General features: G+C 47.7%; 1 protein-coding gene across 1 annotated transcript in view; it reads right to left on the bottom strand.

Annotated features, from left to right (window-relative positions):
• Nucleotides 1-16,251, bottom strand: part of CLK3 (CDC like kinase 3) — a 123,069-nt gene extending 106,818 nt beyond the window's left edge. Inside the window, exons 1-2 of the mRNA XM_082252841.1 lie at nt 16,098-16,251; nt 811-887 (exon numbers count right to left, since the gene is read on the bottom strand). The gene's annotated coding sequence lies outside the window, so the exon portion shown is untranslated. The remainder of the gene's footprint in view (nt 1-810; nt 888-16,097) is intronic.
• Between the last annotated feature and the right edge of the window lie 978 nt (nt 16,252-17,229).

Genomic DNA, 17,229 nt, shown 5'->3' with positions numbered 1-17,229 from the left:
GCATTAAAAATAAATGGTGATGCACATAAACACAATTGAGTGATTTTTTTTTCTTCCTTATGACCCATTTAAAATGGATAGGCTACTATAATGTATAATACTTCTGTTATTGCAGCATGTTAGGTTGTAAACAGCAGAGGCAAAAAAAAAAAAAAAAAAAAAATCTCTTTACGTCCAATTAAGCCCCGGTTCACACTTATGCGAGTGCGGGAAGGCTGCGAATCCGCAGCCTGTTCCCGCATCGCACATGCACCCCCGGCAGTTCACACTGCTATATGCGATACGCTGGGGGTGTCAATGTAATCTTAACGACACCCCCAGTTTGATCGCATATCGCAGTGTGATCGTGAAGTTCGCACAGGATCGGATCGCACAAGTGTGAACCGCTGTGCGATCCGATCCTGATGCCGCTGAAAAAAAAAAAAAAGGGTCCCTGTGCGTGTTTGGTGCGGCTGCGGTGCGAATTTAGCCATACAAACTGTATGGCTAAACTCGCACCGCACAGCCGATCGCATGTAATGTCGGAGCAGTGCGCTCCGACATTACATGCGAACCCCGCACACGCACAAGTGTGAACCGGGGCTAAATCATATCTTGATTCTGTTGGGTTAGCCAAGTTACCCCGAGCAAACGTCCTACATCCCAATTCCCTCTAACTAACATTGGATTTAAATATTCTGTAGGCTTGGTAACCATGGCATAATTCTAAACAAATTTTTGATATTTTGCAAAAAATAGAATACAGCTCACATCCTATTATGTGTCATACGCTGCTGAACAAAACAATGAAATTAAATTAAAATACTCAACTGTTCTCACGGTAGAATAAAAAGGAATCTGAACTTCATTCCTCAGCTTGTGTGTTGGTATTTTTTAAATCAACAAATCTAGAAGAGGGAAAAACAGAAGAGATAGGTGAGTAATTTAAATCCACTGAGAGCAAGTTACTGAACACTCCTCTCTCTCCCACTTACACAGTCTTACTTATGATAAAGTATTAGTGTGTCCTTATATGGGAATTAAGAGGGTCATCCACTGCACATTGTAAATCTGAATTCAACGACAACTCAGGATACATGCCCTGTAAACCTAGCAAAGTGTTCAGTGTAAAGGAAGGGGCCTCTTAAAAACAGACTAACAGATCTCAAACATATGTTGGGGTGGTTCATGAAAATAAGAACTATAAATGGCTAGGATAAAACGAACAGGAATTAACTCAGTTAAAGTAGATATAAACTTCCGGAAAAAATATATATATTTTTCAAATCAGGGTATTTACCCTCACTTGGAGTGAAAGCAAATATTTCTATTTCGTCTATTGATAGACACAGCCATATCATTAGAACAAGCATAAAATTGAATGCACCACCTGGAAGAGTAGGACACTAGGTATAACTCAGATCAGAACACATCCCCCTGGCAAGATCCACCCCCTTAACCCCCACCCCATTGGCAACACACATAATCAGTGTTTTTGTCGAAAGCTTAGGAATTAGGTTCTAGAAAACTTTTCCGCGGTTTTCATTTTCAGGAGCATGCACAATACTTAAATTATTTTTTTCATTTTGAGTGTACAGTTACATGCACTGCCTTCCAATGCACTGTGGAAAAATGCAGCATGTCTGCATTTTTCAAACCACACACTGCACAAACATTACGTCAAAGGGGCACATAAGCAATTGTTTTCTTTGTGGCCTTGCGTTTGCTCAGATGCGGGGGTAAAAAAAAAAAAAACTAAGTCACAGCACAGTGTGCATGGGCTTTTACTTTACCCATTCTATTCTACTATTCTTAGGAAAGAATCATTCAATACCTCCTTCCTTTGCTACTTCTAGCAGTAGTAAATTTTAAAAAGATAAAAAAAAAAAAAAAAAACAATTACCTTAGAATGAAGCCCCCCCCCCCCCCCCCCCAGAGGTGTGCCGTCACTGCTGACAGGGCTTCCATCTTTACCGAGTCTATCTTTCAGGTTCGCTAGCTCAGGCTGAGCAGCCAAGCCACAATAATGTCACTTCTGCGCATGAGAGCCATGGCCACAGCACAGTGCTCTGAAGGGAGGACATGGTGTCCCTTCAGAGCGCATTTCCTGGTGACATCCAACGGCTGCAGAAGTAGTGAATTTTTTCTAGATATTCCTTGCAACTAAAGGTAAGCTTACCTATAGGGACAAGTGAGCAAGCACTTAAAAATCTCTATAGGCGACGCTTTAAAATTTTTTACAGGTTACCAGTTTAGAGTTACAGTGGAGGTCTTGGGCTAGAATTGTTGCTCTCTAACGTTCGCGGCGATACCACACATATATGGATTGAACGTCATTTACATATGTACATGTGACGCCCGCATGCGTTCAATACAGTGCAGTATTGAAAACTGCCAGGCCTCCGAGAGTCAGAGAATGCCGGGGACCATTTCAGATACAGCATATCCTTCACACCAGGGCTCGACAAACCCCGGGCGCCAGGTCGCATTTGCGACTAGAATTAGGGACCTGGCGCCTGGGGTGCCCTGCAGGAGGTGTCCTGTCCCTTATGCGCCCCCACCTCCTTCCGGAGTGCACGGACTTCGCGCCGTCCGAAAATTGAGGCCCCGGCTTTTCGGCCTTCTTCTGTGAGATGAGAGAGGCTGGGGAACTGGCGCCCTCTTGTGGTGGCCGGGAGTAATGACTGTTTCCAATGCCTGAAATGCATTCCCATCTCCTTCCTAAGAGGAGATGAGGGAAATTTTTGCAGGCTTCATCTTCCTGTCCAGTTACCTTTGCTTAAAGTTAAGTGGATAGGGAGTGTGGTCATTATTAATTTATCTTTTAAATAAAAAAAATTAAAAAAAATGTATTTTTCTTTTTTCAATTATTATAAAAAAAATTATACATATATATATATAAAAAAAAAAAAAAAAAAAAAAAAAATTTCCCCTCATCGCCATGCCACAGCCGAAGGCCCCTTTCACACGGGCTGTCTGATCAGGTCCGCCTGTCAGTTTTTTAGGCAGACCTGATCGGACCCTTCATTCTCCTCTATGGAGCGGTAATCTGCCGCCATCTGATCCTGTCCGCCAAAAACAGACGGATGGTGGTTCTATTTTCTATCCACCCCATGGATCGGATCAGATGGCATCGGATGGAAAGAGACAGACAGTCTGTTTCCATCCAATTGCGCTATAGAGGAGAGTGGGGTTCTAGTCGTATTTATGTGTAAATTTAGTATCCGTTTTATTAAATAAAGCTTGGTTGTTAGTTTAAAAAAAAAAAAAAAAAAACTGGCTCCTAACTTTTTTAGCTGGCTCCTAGATTTCAGGCAAATTTGTCAAGCCCTGCTTCACACTATGAACCCTTAAAGTGGTTGTAAACCCTCACACATACATACATACCCAGTGAAGTGAACAGCCTCAGATAATACACAGATAAAACAAATCTTCCTACATAAGTTTTACTTGTTTATCTACAGCCCTCTCTTCCCTACAGTGTTAAAATACTTAAATTTGTTAGTATCACAGAGGGGGCGGCCAGGCTGCAGTTAGAATGTGAGAGCTGATTGGAGGAAAGGAACATGCCTTCCCTCCACACAGCAGAAAAAGTGTTCTAAATAGACAAGCTGAGTGCTGAGCTCCCTCCCTGAAATGTTTATCTCATGTGTCAGGAAAACTCAGAAGTGACTCATGCTGATAAAAGAGGAACGAAGCAGCAGAGACAAAAGACACCTAGAGCTCTGGAGAGAGATACGTAAACACTGTAGATATATGTGCTTTGCTCAGATTTCATGATTGAGGTTTACAACCCCTTTAAATCACTTCCCACAAACAGACATACCTGTACATCGGATTGAAGCTGTTGTACCGGGGTGATGCCTGCAGCTGCAACCATCACCCCAGTACGTTTTTTTTTTTTTTTTTTGGAGCCGGCGGTCGTGTTTCTGGAGAGAACAACCGATGCAACTCAGCAGCCGTTCGGCTGTTATCCCAGAAAGTGGGAGGAGACACCCCTCCCGCCGTCTTCCATTGCTCTGCCTTGGTCTCCTGCACGTCTGCCGGCTGTTTGGAGTCCTGAAGGAAGCCGGATTCGGCTTCGTCCGGGTCTCCGATCATGAGTCTTCATCCGATCAGATCCGATTTAAAAAAGTGATAGTATTCAAAAAGGCAGATTTGGGCATTTCGAATACTTTGAAGTGCAGTGGAGGGGTCTGGGGTTCATAAAGAGTACCTGTCACTGCCTATTATGGTCACAAGGGATGTTTACATTTCTTGTGACGGCAATAAAAGTGATCCGTTTTTTTTTTTTTTTAAAGTAAAAATAAATACATTTTTAAAGCGCACCCGTCCCTGTGAGCTCACGCATGAAAGAAAAAAGCATATGCAAGTCGCGTCCGCAAATGAAAACGGTGTTCAAATCACACTCGAGGTATCGCCGCGATCATCAGAGCAAGAGCAATAATTCTAGTAAAAGATCTCCTCTAACTCTAAACTTGTAACCGTTAAACTTTTTTAAAGCATCGCCTATGGAGATTGTTTAAATACCATAGTTTGTCGCCATTCCAGGAGTGTGCGCAATTTTAAACTAACAGGATAGGTATCCATTTACTCGGTGAGACATCTTTCACAATATACAAAAAAATTGGGTTGTTACTATTTAGGTTTTTTTTAAATTCAGTGAAGTGTATTTCTTCCAAAATAATTGCGTTTTTTTCAGTCTTTGAGATATATATATATATATATATATATATATATATATATATATATATATATATATATATATATATATATATATTGCAGTCAATTGAGGTGAAGAGCACTCAGCTGTAAATTAGAGCGTAGCAATCAGACCATATATAACAAAATAAATAAAAAGCCAAAAGGGGATTGCTGCACAAAAAAATCTTTTATTGGAAAAATCCAATTAAACAGACATATCCAAAAGTCAGTCAGAACATGTCCATAATTACAGTTTCGGGCTCAACCGTTAGCGCCCTTCCTCAGATCAGAACATATCTGTTCACAAAGTCTATTCTCATGGTTTAAATACTACATGTTAATTGGAACCACCTGTCACATCAAATTATATTATTCAATCAGTAACATGTTAATTATTCAGCAGGGAAGGAAATATTTTATATAATGTTTGGGGGTTCTAAGTAATTTTCTAGCAAAAAAAAAAATTAATGATTTTAACTTGTAAACGTGTCAGTAATAGGCTTGGTCCTTAGGTGGTTAAAGGGGTTGTAAAGGCAGAAGGTTTTTTTTTTTTATCTTAAAGCAGGCTATGCATTAAGAAAAATGCCTTCTGTGTGCAGCAGCCCCCTTAGGCCCCTCCAATACTGACCTAAGCCCCATCTCGATCCAGGGTGTCCACAGGTGCGTCAGCTGCCCGGGACTCTCTCTCCTGATTGGCTGAGACAGCAGCAGCGCCATTGGCTCCCACTGCTATTTAACTTGATTAGCCAATGGAGGAGAGAGAGGACACAGGGCCAAACAGCAGCTCTGTATCTGAATGGATACATGGATCTGCAGCTTGGCTCAGGTACCCCCATAGCAAGCTGCTTGCTGTGGGGGGGGGGGGCACCCAACAGGAGGAAGGGGCCAGGAGCTCCAGCCAGGTACCTAAGAGGAGGATCCGGGCTGCCTTGTGCAAAACCACTACACAGAGGTGGTAAGTAGAATATGTTTGTTATTTTAATAGAAAAAAAAAATAAAGCTTTACAATCCCTTTAGGCAAGTCATGTCCAAAGTCCGGCCCGTCCTTTAGTTTTATATGGCCCCCTGAGCTGTATGGGGGAATGTAGTGCCTACTGCCACCGCCTTTCTGCATTGTTCTTCAGAAAAGGGTGGACCCGGGGCGCAGAGCAGTGCGCCCTGAGCCCACCAATTGTGTGACAATAGCAAACATTCATTCGCTATTGTCACACGGATCCGCCTCCTGATCCTCCTCATGGCAAATCAGGAAGCGGGTCCGAGACCCGTTTCCTGATTGGCCGAAAGGCGAACAATTGCCATTGGCCAAGGAGGAGGACGACTCGGGAGACGCGGAGGATTGAGGAGAAGCCGCCGCTGCATCAGGTAAGCGCATGCTGGTCTCTCGGCACGCTGTGGGCACTCTGCATTGAAAGGGGGCACGCTGTGGGCACTCTGCATTGAAAGGGGGCACGCTGTGGGCACTCTGCATTGAAAGGGGGCACGCTGTGGGCTAAAGATCACTAACACAGGACTGCTTATGCTCAGTTAGGAAGCCCATCTATAACCCCTGTACACCGACCGCACTAACCGATATGTGCAGCAGCAAGAAGTTGGTCTTAAAAACCCACAAGCTGTACATATGCATCGCTGGACAGGCAATGCTTATGTGCTGGGAGCACGCAGGGACCAAGCTGCTGAAAACTGCTCTCAGTCCAGAGTAAAACATCTGTAGCCGACAGGCAGGACCAGCTTCTGATCATGTGACCATAGTGGCAGCCAATCACTGTGGTCACATGATTGCTGATCCTTCCCTGCTCCCCTGAGCATAAAAATTAAGGAACACCAGGGCGGTGGGAAGGGGTTTACACCAAAGTCTAAAAATATACGTATAATAAGTAAGCATACTCCTCAGAATATGATGCAAAACAGACTGTATTGTTAATCAAAATATAGTACAAAAAGTTCAGAAATGTATCAAACATGATAGATTTGGTGAAAAAAAAAAAAAAAAAAAAAAATTCTACTGGCCTTCTGTAACAGAACTAGGACCAGCAAAAAAGGCCAACTTCTGGGAAAACGTAAGCAGGGGAACCACCCGAAATTTTCAAAGGGAGATTCCTGGATAACTGACAACACAGCAGTAATGGAAACTGCACTGGAGGAACCAAGTGTTGAGCTCCCTGGATAAAAGGTACGCACCAAGAAAAGTGTGGCCAATAGACATTGAAAAAAAAAACGCCAAGACCGAAACCTGGTCCTTGATGGTACTCAAGGCCAGGCGCTGCTCAGCCCCCCCATTGGAGGAAAGCCAAGATCTGAGCCACAGAAAAAGAGCGAGGGAGAACCCCAAAAAACTTAACACCACGCAATGTACGTCTTCCAAATACGATGACAGATCTTCCCAGAGGTAGATTTTATAACCTTTAACAGCGTAGGAATCACTGATTCAGACGCACCTTTATCCTTCAGCACCTTGCTTTCAACAGCCAAGCCGTTAAAACCAGCAACTGTAAAGCAAGATGGAAGACTGGTCATTGAGACAGCAGATCTTCCCTGGAGAGAAAGTCTCCAAAGAGCATCGGTGACCAGCCGTACCAGATCGGCGTACCAAGAGCGGAATCCCTTGCCGCCTCGATCCTGCACAGGAGAGGGGGAAAAGGCAAAAAAAAAAAAAAAAAAAATCAGACGATACTGACGCCACTAATGCATCTACGGTATCGGCCAGGGAATCCCAAGACCATGCCACAAACCTCTGTACCTTCCATGGAATGTGTACCACTGAGAGGGCTGAAACGTTCATTCTGCCCACCTTAGAATGCCGGCTACTTCCCGATCCGCCAGGACACTTCCTGTGCCCCCATGATGACTGACATAGGCCACGGCTGTGGCCTGGTCCAATTTATTTTGTACCGGACACCCCTGAAGACAAATGGTCCAATGATCTAGACAAGGTCTGATCGCTCAGAGTTCCAGTACATTGATCCCCCTGAGCACAAGCTGTGCAGAGAAGGCCTCCCCACTCGGAATGGCTGGCATCCATGGTGACAACCGCCCAGTGAAGGGGGTGGGGGGGGAGAAGGATTTCCCTGTCGAAGTGCCAGAGAACAAAGCCACTTCTAGAGACTGGATTCTTGTCCCAGGTCACCAGTCTTTTTGCAGAGATCTTGTGTGAAACTGTGAAAACAGAATGGCCTCGAAGGTAGACGCCATCCGGCCCAGCACCAGCAGGCAAGCCTGGAGGGATGACAGTCTGCTGGACAACAGAAGCTGAATTGCTTCCTACAATATCTGGAGTTTTTCAAGAGGAAGCAATACTCTGGCTGAGGCCGAATACACCCTCATAGTCCAATTTTGTGGACAGAACCAGAGCAGACTTCTGAAGGTTCAGAATCCAACCAAACTCCCTCAGAGATCGCAGAGTAATCTCCAAGGTGTCCATCAGAGCAGCCGGAGACTCCGCTCGCAGATCGTCCAGGTACCCCAGTACCATGATCCCCCGCTAACGAAACAATGCTAGCACCAGGGCCAACACTTTGTGAAGACCTGAGGAGTGGAGGCAAGACCTAAGGTAAACACTACAAACTAATATTTCTCCTCGCCCACAGCAAAGCGGAGGACACGCTGGTGACCGGCACATATTGGAATGTGAAAGTAGGCGTCCTTGATGTCGATAGAAGCAAGAAAATCCCCAGATGTAGGGACACCACTACTGTGCGAATGGACTCCATTCGGAACTTCTGTACCCGCACAAAGCACTTTAGCGCCTTGAGGTCCAGAATTGGACGTACCTTGCCTTCCGTCCAGGGAAATGTAAACAGGTTTGAGTAAAACCCCTGAATACATTCTTTAGTCGGAACCGGGAGAATCACCCCATGAAGTAACAAGTCTTGCACTGCCCCAAAGTGACCCTGTAAGTGATCTGCGGACAAGTGCAGGTTGAAAGGGAAGAACCTTTCTGCAGGAAAAGACTGAAATGTGATCTTGTAGCTGGACTGAATGACTTTGTGGACCCACTTGACCTGTACCAGAGAGAGGTCCACAGATCCGGAAATCAGCAAAGACATTCCCCCACCCCAGATACAAGTGAGGGCGCCTCTTCATGCAGGAAGCCTTGTCCGCGGGCCTGGAAGAGCCCCTCGTGGCTTGCCAGACCAGGTCCTCTTGGAACCTCCGGGGAAGGTTCTTAAGGACTTTTATCCCTAGAGACAAAAAAGCCTCTTATGAGCCAAGAAGAATGGCCCACGTCTACAATGGGGCTCCTTGCTCTCAGTAGCCTGCGGAAGAAGATTACTCCTCCCCCCGTGAGACCCTTAATGATGTCATCCAAGGAAGCTCCAAACAAAGGGGCGATCAGATAAGGCCTTCTTAGAAGTCTGGTCCGCAGACCAGCATGGTCATCCAGATAAGACGCCGAAGGACCACTGCTGATACAGACAGCCTAAAATCAAAGGAGCTGCTCCGCAAAGGCAGGGGGAGAGCCTTCACTCTCCTATCAACTGGATCTTTAAAAAAGCCAAGGACTCCTCAACCGAAATTAAGGTAGCTTTATTTAACCTGGAAATCGGCGAGTACACTACAGGTGGGACTGTCCACTTTTTAAGCAGGGAATCCTTATAAGGATACTGCATAGCAAAATGCTTAGGGACCACAAGAGTGTGTTTTGAACAACCCCACTGTTATATGACAATGTTGTCAAAGTAAGCAGGAAAGGGGAACACCCCCGCCACAGTGGAGGACCTGTGGTGCCAAAAGAGACCGGCGCCCCCAACGCAGCATCTCCATGTTTAAATTTCACTCTAACACAATCAGTGCATCCACCAGCGCCTTCCATGCACAGCTAGAGAAGCAGAGGAAACATCCCCCACTGTCTGAGCACTCAGTTTGTGCAGACGCAGACTCAGTAGGGTGACTCGTGTCCGCAAGATTCAGGACAGATGAGGCAAGGGAGGGTGGTGTACGCTATATAATAAAAGGACACCCAGAAAAACAATCAGGGGAGGGCCGCCGACTGCAATCCTGCAAAGGGGGGGGGGGGGGTGCTGACCCAGGGTCCACGAATGGATCACCCCTACTGGACCCTGCGTTAAAAAAAAAAAAAAAAAAGGGGGGGGGGTTCACCCTTCAAGCCCCTCCAGAGGCCTCCATAGAGGCTCAAATAATAGGAAATAAAGATAGGAAAAAATCCATTTAAAAAAGGAAAGAAAATTGCCAGGACAGGAGATCCCAGCAAGAACTAGGTCCTTACTGCTAACCAGGCAGAAAAGTGCCTATAGCTGGATGTGGATGTATGCTAGTGATCAACCGATAGATATTTTGGTCATCGGATATCGATATCGGCCCATATTTTCGGACATATAAAAAAAAAAAATTTATTCTAAAAAGGTACTCCTTGTGGAGGGATCTGGGGGTCTAAAAGACCCCAAACCCCTCCTCGGCACTGAAAAGCATTCAAAACGCCAAGTTCGGCTGTTTTGAATGCTGTCCGGGAATGTGTACAGCAGAGAGGGCTGGAATGAACCGTCCTGTCCACCTTAGAATGCCGCCTACCTCCAGAGCTGCCAGGACACTTCTTGTGCTCCCTTGGTGATTGACATAAGCCATGGCCGTGGCATTGTCCGATTGAATGCACACTGGATAACCCTGAAAACTCTCCCACAGCAAAGCGAAAAAAAAACTCTGGTGACTGGCACATATTGGAATGTGAAGGTAGGCATCCTTGAAATCGATAGAGGCGAGGAAATCCCCCTCACACAGGGGATGCCACCACAATGCAAATTGACTCCATTCTGAACTTCTGTACCCGCACAAAGCAGTTTAGCGCCTCGAGGTCCAGGATTGGAAGCACTTTGCCTTCCTTCCTGGAAACTAAACAGATTTGAGTAAAAACCGTGAAAATGTTCAGAGGTCGGAACCGGGACAATCACCCCTTGAAGGAACAGACCTTACAAGCGGTCTGGGGACAGGCACAAGTTGGAAAGAAAAAAACCTTGCCAGGGGACAAGAACGAAACTATCTTGTAGCCAGAGAAAATGACTTTGTGGACCCACTTGTCTTGCACCGGGGAAGTCCACGAGTCCGAAAAACAGCGAAGACCCCCCCCCCCCCCCACACAGCTGAGGGCGCACCGTCATGCAGAATGAGCCTTGTCCCAGGGTCTAGAGAAGCCCGATCTATGCTGGCAAGCCAGCGTACCAGACCACGTTCATTTGGATCCTCCTGAAGAGGTCCTGAAAGGCTTTGAGCCCTTGTCAGTTGACTGTGAGGGACAAAAAAAAAAAAAAAAAAAATCTGAGCTGAGAAGGAAGGCCCCCGTCTATGGCAAGGTTCCTTGCCCTTAGTAGCCTGCAGAAGAAAGGTACACCTCCCCCTGTGAGACCTTTAATGATGTCATCCAGGGTAGCTCCAAACTGGCGATCTCCTTGGAAAGGAAGATCAGTCAACGCCTTTTTTGAAGTCTGATCTGCAGACCAGCACTTGAGCCAAAAAAAAAAAAAAAACACACACACACCGAAGGACCACTGCCAAAACAGAGGCGAGCCATTAGGGGAGCTGCATCCGAAGAGGCATCACTGATAAACTGCAGCCTCTGGACCAGCTGGTCCACCAGCTCGGCAAAAGGGGGGGGGGGATCAGTTCCCCCTCCAGGTCACGGTGTAGGAGCTTAATCCACTTGGTCAGAGTTTGCGACACTAGGGCAATGATGAATACCGGCCTCATTGCCAAACCAGCCAGAGTGTAAATAGTGTGGGCCATAGTCAGGGTCTCACGCACAGATACAATCAGTGCACCGACCAGCGCCTTTTCGTGCGCGGTCCAAGACCTGAAGGAATCATCCTTCCTATCAGAAGATTCCAGGCGCCTGGTTGCAGACCCAGCAGCGTGACACACAACCGCGGCGACCGAATCAGATTCAGGATCTGACGAGACAGAGGAAGGCAGAGGGGTGCTTTTTGCTAGCCTGTCGCACGAAAGCCACCTCCACCTGGGACACAAGAGACTCCAGGACCACCATCAGTGCATGGATAGATGGATGGTTAGGACCCAGGGGGGCCCCACAGCCTCACAGAGGGGATAAGGTGGGGAAATGTGCTCCAAAGACTCCATGAGTCACCAGGGGGACCCCAGTCACCAGGCACAAAGCAATCCTCAGCAGAGAGGGAAGAGGACCCCACCAGACACACCACCCACAGAAACAGGCACCTGCAGCCACCAGGAGAATCTGAACTACACGTGCAGTGATCAGGAAGTAAAATCGTCCAGGAGTCAGCACCAGGGGATTAGCAGGGTCTCCCACCGCCAAAAATCGCTGCCCACAGGGCTCCACTGTCATGGCAGCAGCTTTTTCTAATGGCAAACCACAAGAAAATGGCCGCCATGAATAGAAACACAGGGTACAACAAAATGGCGGTCCTGCATGGCACCACGAGGCTTACAGGGACCCAGGAGGGAGACCAGGCCTCAAGGACAGATGCAGGCAGGATGGGGAGCCCTGACAGGAGCCGCCACATCCCAGACCCGCCTCCCCACAATCGATTGTCCGGTCCACGACGGCGCACTCCCCGGCCCCCTTCGCAAGTTAGTGCCCTGCCTGCATCCCAGAATAGCCCCAGAGTGGAGGAGGGGGGGGATGAGGGACTTGGCAGGGAGGTGTGTGCCTGCGAAAGGAGGGAAACCCGGGGGTCTGCCCGTCCCAGGGAGGGGCCCACGTCCACCCCAAAACCCTCTGGGGGGGGGGGGGGGGACGACAACACAGCTACTTACTATACCAGGAGCCAGACGGGCACCGATCCAGACAGAACCCCTCTCCATCGAAATGGGGTGCTGTAGTCCAGAAGGAACGCTGCGACACGGGCCGAGACCCAGTCGTATGCGACCTCCCAAGGCGTTTAACTCGCAGGTCAGCCCCCCTGTCAGGTGGGGCTATGTCGTGGCCGACCTTGAGTGGAACGGAGGTGTGCGCCCTCTTGCTGACCAGACCAGGAGGACCACTGGATATAGATTATCCAGCTTGGCGCCCAGTCCAGCAGTTGATTGTAGATCTCACAGGAAAAACCCAGAAGAAAAAAAAATTCTATCTAAAAATTTTTGCCAGGACCAGAGATCCCAGCAAGGAACTAGGTTCTTAGCCCTGACTAGGCAGAAAAAAAAACTGAGTGGCTATAGCAGAGAGAGGGAGTATACCCTCTGGGACTGCTCATGGGTGTAGCCAGAATTCTGCCTAGTGTCCTACTCCCGTAGGGTGCAGTGTAACTCAATAGTTATGAATATCAGGAGCTACGTCTGTTAATAAACGAAAGAGAAATGTATACTTTTAAATTCTATGTATGTCTTCACACTAGTCTGCTGTGCTTCCGTTGTGGTGTTAAAAATTCTGCTTGCTGCATTTTTGTTTAGAAAAAAAAAAAAAAAACACACCAAAAACACATCCGTGTTCCATTTTTGATGCTGTTTTCAGTCACATGACCTATAAAAACACACCATAACTACAGTAAAATCATGGTACAACTGGGGCAAAATCGCAGTGAAATCAGCACCATTTTCGGCTGCCGAAATTTCGATGCATCCCTAGTACCTGTGAATGTGGTTTCATATTAAGATACAAAACTAGAACAAACAACTTGATTCATAGCATACAATTATAGAATGACAATGGATAGAATAATCAGGCAGAAAGATAAAGTCCCATCATATTATATTGCCCAAACTTTAAAAGAAAGTCAAATGTTTGAATGCCATTCGTCCAGTCATCTCTCTATGACGCGCTGAAGTTTGGCTTCAGCGCAGTGTACCTGCAGTTTTTGTGCAGGTAACCTGCGGTTTCCTGTAGACCCATCATAGGGCTGGGCGATAAAACGATACCGATATGTATCGCGATAGTGACATTTTCGATAGCAATAAGACTTTGAACGATAAGTCCGCTCCGACGGGTTTAAGCTTTAAAAATCAGTTTAAGCAGATCCTTTAACGTAGGGATCCTCAAACTACGGCCCTCCAGCTGTTGTGGAACTACACATCCCATGAGGCATTGTAAAACTGACATTCGCAGACATGACTAGGCATGACTGGAATTATAGTTCCTGAACAACTGGAGGGCCATAGTTTGAAGACCCTTGCTTTAAAAGAAGGTAAGTCCAGGCAAAACCTGCTCTGTGCCACATACTAAACCTAATTTATTTAACCCTGTAAAGCAAAGATCGCTGTACTCACCTATTCTGCACCAAGTCCGCTCTTTATCGACAGAAGTTCTGTGAAGGAGAGGACCGACAGCGGATGTGAAATGAATGGGAAGTGACATCACCCATAGACTTACTATGGGAGCTTCCATTGTCGAGTGCCTCTCACGCACTCGCCTCCACGCTGAAGCCCCCGCTGACAGCCCAGCGTAAAACTGGATCGGATGCAGAATAGGCAATAGGATTTTTGCTTTTCAGGGTTAGATACATTAGGCTTAGAATGTGGCACAGAGCAGGTTTAGCGTTAGTTAGGTTTTGCCTGGACATTTCTTTAAAGGTCTTGCAAGTTACAAGGTGGGCCCTACTTGTTTTTCCAGCACATCCCACAGATGCTTGTTTGGATTGAGAGCAACACCTCACATCTATTGTGTTCTTCAAGACATTTTATCAGGCCAAGCCATCTTCTTCCATTGTTCTGTAGTCTGGATCCGATGCTCACGTGCCCAACGTAGGCATTTTTGGCTGTGTACACAGGTCAGAATGGGCACTCTGACCGGTCTGCAGTTACATACACAAATAACTGTGATGCACTGTGTGTTCTGACACCTTGCTACTGGAAACAGCATTAGCTTTTTAAGAAGTTTAATAACTTCAGTACTGGGCACTTTCACCCCCTTCCTGCCGAGGCCAATTTTTTAGCATTTTAAATGACAATTGCCCAGTCATGCAACACTGTACCCAAATGAATTTTTTTTTTTTTTTAAGACCGAGCTTTCTTTTGGTGGTAATGTTTTTCTTAGCCTGTGGGAAAATGCTGCTGACCGGCTCTCCTTTCAGAAGAAAGCCAAAAACCGGTGTAACGTGAGAATTACCTACCCCGTGAGAAAAACCTACCCCTCGTCACTTCCGGCCAGGAACAGCTGAGCAGCGCAGCAGTGCGCATGCTCAGAGCCCCGGATACCTAATGGAAGAGCTGAGGATCAGACTAGTGCGCATGCGCACTAGTCTGAAACGATCTCGGTGTCCGTTAAAAAAACCTACCGACGCGGCGGTGACAAAAAATAGCTGTGCTGCACTATGAGTCATCTCCGCTCCTGTCCCGGTCACTTCCCTGATCTTGGCTAGTAAATATAAAAGCGGCTGGCGGCTCCGTGATTTATCTTTTCATACAGCCGCCGCCGCTTTTATATTTAGTAGCCGAGAGCAGGGAAGTGACCGGGACAGGAGCGGAGATGACTCATAGTGCAGCACAGCTGTTTTAATGTAACTGCTCGCGTTACACAGACTGCCGTGAACCGGAAGTGACGAGGGTAGGTTTTTCTCACGGGTAGGTAATTCTCACGGAACACCGGCATTTCTTTGTTTACATGTGATCAGCTGTGATTTGACACTCATTTTCATCTCATTTGGCCCTGCCCCTTGCTCTCTAATCACTGGCTCTTGCTGCAGTGTTTTAGCCAATGAGCAGCTAAAGAGCTCTGGCTCTTGTGCACATCACTGGATCGGGCTCAGGTACATATTTAGAGGGAGCTATATGCAGAAGGTTTTTACATTATTTCATAGAATCCAGTAAGGTAAAGAACATTCTGCCTTTACAAAAACTTTAATAGAAAGTCAAATGTTTGAATGCCATTCGTCCAGTCATCGCTCTATGACGCGCTTAAGTTTGGCTTCAGCGCAGTGTACCTGCAGTTTTGTGCATGTAACCTGCAGTTTCCTGTAGACTTTAATCAGACCGTGTCCTAGGAGCGTTTTCTGAAAGCGTAATAAAGATGCAGCATGTTTAATTAAGTGCATTTCAGAAAACGCAGGAAAGACGTGGGTCATAATAGATGTCGATGGGTAACCTGCTTGGAAACTGGGAGTACGCCAATACACAGCAGCCCGGGTGTACCACCCTGAAAAAAAAAACAAATAACAAATGGCTGCACGTGACAATGACAACAGTTCAAAAGAAAACACGAAACCAATTCCTCCTGTATGAGGAGATAACAGGGAGGGAGGGGGGGAGTGGAGGAGTTCATAGAGGACAGGAAGTCAGAGGAGCCTCCACACCACCAATACACAACGCTGAGCTACCGGCTCCATATCTCCATACTGAATCACTTAAACCACACAGAGAGTCATACTACCACACGGAGAGCCATAGTTATAGAACCACACGGAGAGCCATAGTCCTCCAGACTGCTAGAGTTTCTCATGGATAGGTAATTCTCACGGAACACCGGCTCCGGCCATTCACAGCCTCCTTCTCGTACTCACCTGAGGTGAAGGGGGAGGTGCACACACCACCGCACCGGCTGCGCTCTCCTCAAACATGACCCGCTCACTCTCTCACCCGAACCGCCAGCGGCCAGCACTGCCACTACGTGACACCGATCTACGATAGCCCCGCCCCGTTGCGCTCTGAGTCTCGGCGGACACTCCCGCTCTGATTGGTTGGACAGGTTCGGCCAAGGAGCACGTGACGTGTACTGGAAGCCAAAATAAGGAAGACGCGCACATGGCGGGAAAGGAGAATGACTCACCTCCGCCGTACAAGGCCGGTTATAGGCGGTGTGTGTGGGGACCGCATTTTTCAAAATGTACGCGAGAGAAGAAGGTGTAAACAGATGGCGCTGCACCAAGGACTACCAATCCCTCTGCTCCAACAATCACCCCCCCCCCACTTCCGTCCATCCAACACATCCCCCTCACCGCCCTCCATCCACCAAATCCCCCTTAATCCACCACATCGCCTTCCATCCACCACATCCCCCCTCAATCCACCAAATCCCCCTCACTTCCCTCCATCCAGCACATCCCCGTCACCGCCCTCCATCCACCACATCCCCCTTAATCCACCACATCGCCTTCCATCCACCACATCCCCCCTCAATCCACCAAATCCCCCTCACCGCCCTCCCCTCCCTCCACCACATCCCCCTCCATCCACCAAATCCCCCCCCACCGCCCTCCATCCACCACATCCCCCTCACCGCCCTCCATCCACCACATCCCCCTCACCGCCCTCCATCCACCACATCCCCCTCACCGCCCTCCATCCACCAAATCCCCCTCACTCCCCTCCATCTACCACATCCCCCTCACCGCCCTCCATCCACCAAATCCCCCTCACTCCCCTCCATCTACCACATCCCCCTCAATCCACCAAATCCCCCTCACCGCCCTCCATCCACCACATCCCCCTCACCGCCCTCCATCCACCACATCCCCCTCACCGCCCTCCATCCACCACATCCCCCTCACCGCCCTCCATCCACCTCCCTGCCTTCCATCCACCACATCCCCCTCCCTCCACCAAATCCCCCTCACCGCCCTCCCCTCCATCCACCACATCCCCCTCGCTCCCCTTCACCCACCACATCCCCCTCTCTCCCCTCCCTCCACCACG

This window comes from Pelophylax lessonae, assembly GCF_965119305.1.
Source record: "Pelophylax lessonae genome assembly, chromosome: 4".
Classification (NCBI taxonomy): Eukaryota; Metazoa; Chordata; class Amphibia; order Anura; family Ranidae; genus Pelophylax; species Pelophylax lessonae.
This window is presented reverse-complemented; position numbering and strand designations above follow the sequence as displayed.